This window comes from Coffea arabica, chromosome 8e, assembly GCF_036785885.1.
Source record: "Coffea arabica cultivar ET-39 chromosome 8e, Coffea Arabica ET-39 HiFi, whole genome shotgun sequence".
Classification (NCBI taxonomy): domain Eukaryota; kingdom Viridiplantae; phylum Streptophyta; class Magnoliopsida; order Gentianales; family Rubiaceae; genus Coffea; species Coffea arabica.
The window spans coordinates 34,988,249-34,992,412 of record NC_092324.1 but is presented as its reverse complement, the minus strand read 5'-3'; the positions used below and the strand labels follow the sequence as shown (position 1 = coordinate 34,992,412).

The 4,164-nt window shown below is 37.5% G+C and overlaps 1 non-coding gene across 1 annotated transcript; it reads left to right on the top strand.

The window, feature by feature from the left end:
• Nucleotides 1–649: 649 nt before the first annotated feature.
• Nucleotides 650–756, top strand: LOC140013144 (small nucleolar RNA R71). Its single transcript, XR_011820214.1, has one exon. It is a non-coding gene; the product is annotated as a small nucleolar RNA R71 (small nucleolar RNA).
• The last annotated feature ends 3,408 nt before the right edge of the window (nucleotides 757–4,164 follow it).

Below are 4,164 nucleotides of genomic sequence, written 5' to 3'. Positions count from 1 at the left end.
TGCTTGCATCTATCCCAGTTCATTCCTTATACTTTGTAGGTCAGAATCTGCCTTTTGTTGATTAGCAATTAATTGCTTCATCATTTCCACCATGGACGAACTTGAGTTTGAAGGGGGTGGTGGCGGGCGAGGCTGATACTGCTATTGATGCACTTGCTGTCTATTTGGTGCAAAATTAGGCTGCCTATTTCCTCCATAGTCGAGGTTAGGATAATCCCTCCGACCAGGATTATAGGTATTCGAATACGGGTCATATTACTTTCTTGGCGCAGGCGCATGGCTAGCCATATTCACTTGTTCCGTACTTTCTTCTTGAATCATTGGGCACATCTCTGTAGAATGATCCATAGCAGTGCAAATCCCACACACCTTGGCCTGTGATGCATTTTCTACAGCTAGTTGCCTAACAAAAGATGTTAATTCAGTCAACTGCTACTAGATAGAAGATGTCCCTACCTCATTCACTTTGCGTGTTAAGATATCCTCCCTCGTACCAAACTGCTCCGAATTCTCGGTCATTCCTTCAATTAGCTCCCACGCTTCTCGAGGAGTTTTGTTCACCAATGCCTCTCCACTTGTAGCATCAATTATACTCCTGTCTCTGAAGAGTAGCCCCTCGTAAAAATATTGTATGAGTAATTGCTCACTTATTTGGTGTTGAGGGCACTTGATGCACAATTTCTTGAATCACTCCCAGTAATCATAGAGCGATTCCCCTGAATGCTGTTTAATGCCGCATATCTCCTTCCTTAGACTTGCAGCTCGAGATACAGGAAAATATTTGTCTAAAAATTTTTTCTTCAGCTGGTCCAACGTGGTGATGCGACCTGGTGGTAGGTAGTACAGCCAGTCTTTTGCAGAGTTCTTCAAGGAGAAGGGGAATGTCCTCATTTTTATCTGTTCTTCTGTAATCCCCGGGGGTTTCATGCTATTGCAAACGACATCAAACTCTTGCAAGTGCTTGTAAGGCTTCTCACCTGGTAAACCATGGAAAGATAGTAAGAAATGAATTAGACCAGACTTTAACTCAAACGATATGTTATCATTTAAATGCGGAAAAGTAATGCATAAGCGCTGTTGATTAAATCAGGTGCCGCCAACTTCCTTAGTGTTCTTGCATTAGTTATAGTCACTTCTTCTCAATCCGAGTCACTCGAAATATCACCAAACGGACTTGTTGCTTCAAATTCTGGATCAAGTCTATGAGATGCAGCACTAGATTGCTCATCTCTGAGCTGTCTGGTCTCTTTTCGTGTTCTCCGCGCGGTCTTCTCTATCTCAGGGTAAAAAATTAACTCACCTGTACGAGAAGAACGAGGCATACACTAGAAGAATACCAGAAAATTAAAACAAAAATAACCTTAAAAAGAAATAAATACTAACGCCAATTCCTGGCAACAGCGCCAAAAATTGACAGGTTGTCGATGCATGTGTAATAATAAAATAAATCTAGTTGCTAATTATAGTAATCAAAACCCGATTCCAAGTACTGGAGCAGTGACTCTAGGTGTGCAATGGATTACTTGATTCACCCTACTCCCGAAGAGTTTGCTTGATCCGATATACCCGAATGGGATGACTTTTTCACAAATAATTATTGATTTATAAACAGAACAAGTAGGTTTGTATCTTCAGGGACTGGGGATATTTATCTCTTTTGAAATCCAAAGTAACACGGGGGATGTTTTTGTATAAAGGATGACAATTAAAGCAATTCAACTAAAAATAAAATAGCCAACTAAAAATTAAATGACAATTCACTAAAATCAAAGTAATAATAATTAAAGGTCTAGCCAAGAAATAACTTCAGCAATGGTTCACCTAATCTATCATCGATACAAAGGCAATTCCAATTATTTACTAATAAATAGGTTATAACTGTCAAACAAGCGATGACAGTCAGCCCCTCCTTGCTGTGTCGGTGATTAAGGTACACCCGTTAACCACTGTTTTAATTGAGAAATAAGCCTAGGTATGCCCGTAAGATTTAATTCTCTAACTGCCTTATGTATTAGAGGAGCCCTATTTTAACCAAATAAAAATTAAATGACAATTCACTAAAATCAAAGTAATAATAATTAAAGGTCTAGCCAAGAAATAACTTCAGCAATGGTTCACCTAATCGATCATCGATACAAAGGCAATTCCAATTATTTACTAATAAATAGGTTATAACTGTCAAACAAGCGATGACAGTTAGCCCCTCCTTGCTGTGTCGGTGATTAAGGTACACCCGTTAACCACTATTCTAATTAAGAAATAATCCTAGGTACGCCCGTAAGATTTAATTCTCTAACTGCCTTATGTATTAGAGGAGTCCTATTCTAACCAAATAATGCACTATCAGGGTTATTTCAAGTTAGCCCGCGTATTTCCCTGACACAAATGCCAGTTGTCACCATTTCAAGGCAATTAAACAATTCCGGATTTAATGCCCCGATTGACAATAAGTTACTAAATTAATTCACTATCCGAATTCAAGATAATCAATTAATTAAACAACCATAAGCATTATAGTCACGGAATACGCAAATACTAATAAACAAGAGGAATAGATGAAATTAATTCGATCTCACAGTTTTTTAGGCGACCCAAAGCATCCGTTGTTCCTTGACTAGGAAAAGGGGTTTAGTTCATCATTGATGAGAAAAACCATTACAAAGCTGTAGCAATAGTCACGGCCATTGTCTCGGAAATTGGGGAGCATTCAATTCGCTTCAATCAGGAAAAGAAAAGCAAAGCTACAAAGCGTGATTGCTTGTTTCTAATTGTCCCTACATACGAGAAGAAAACTACTAAGGACAAAAGGCTAAAGTCAAAGAGAAAAACTACAGGGAATGATTCAATTCTTCAATTGCTTCTGACATCCTAGAAGAAGACTAGTCAAAGAAAAGCTAATCTAAAAGTTGTGTTTGTCCTCTGCTACATTAGTCCCTATCTAATCGCGGCCTCCTCACTAAATGGCGCCCAGAGGAAGAAAGAAAAGAGAGTCCGCCCTTGTTCCGTCTCTTCCTTCTTCAGCAAGTACCAAAAGGGGAAACGCTCCCTTTTTCCAAAAATGCCCCTGGGATAAGGGCAGCTACTTGAACTCCTTTCCCGATAACTGTCACATTGGCACTTGTTGTGGTATTTTCGTTCTACTCCCTGTAATAAACGCAAATTTTCAAAAGTGAGTAAAATCTAACAATTAATCCACATCAGGTCAGGTAATAGAGAAAATTAATAATAAAATAAATGATAAAACTGCAACCTATCAGTCAGGTATGTCCCTTGAAGAAATAATGAAATTACTACTTACTAACATATATCGATTTTAACAGGAGACAGAGAAGGAAATTAGAAATTTGGCGATTCAATTGTGTCTGATGGCATCTAAAATGATGCAATTGGCTTCTAAAATTTATGAAGAATTGCCATCACAGATCATTATCGACCGTACAAAAGATGAGAGTGCAATTATCCCAACAAATTTCAAGGAACTATAAGAGTCTCAAGAAGAAGGATCTGAAGATGCAGTTGAAAAGGAAATTGAAGAGGAAGAAATGAGACTGCAACCTCAAATCACTCTAGTAAATGAATCCAGTGAACGATTTTCAAATGTGGTGACACCCCCTCCATTCCCTAGCCAATATTCTCTTAACTCTTATTTTGTAATTTCAATTAGTGAAACTGACTTTGTAATACCAGAAGTTTTTAGTTTCATGATAGGAATAAGTCAGGAGTTGAGATGACCAAATATTTTGAATTGATAATTACACGTGATGGAGAAGTGAGTGAAGAATTAACATCATTGCTTACTTGTTTGGCGCCATCTACTACACCATGGAAGAAAGTAACTCGTGTGCTTAAAAATCACTCTACTTACGAAGGTTATTAGGATTACATAGAAGATGAAATATTGAAATGAGTTACAAGATTTTATCCTTCTTGAACAGACATGGTAATGTCTAATCAAAGACATTAAAGAAAAGCGCTTATTGGGAGGCAATCTAATTTAATTTTAAGTTCATTTTTAATATTTTTATCTTAGGTTTCTAGTATTTTGTGTGTTTAATTTTTGTTTTGATGTTTTAGTGGACAGAAGACTACTACCATACATGCCATGCCCGTGCCTAACTAGCTGATTAGTTCTAAAGACATGTTCAAAAATTTCAAAAGATTACT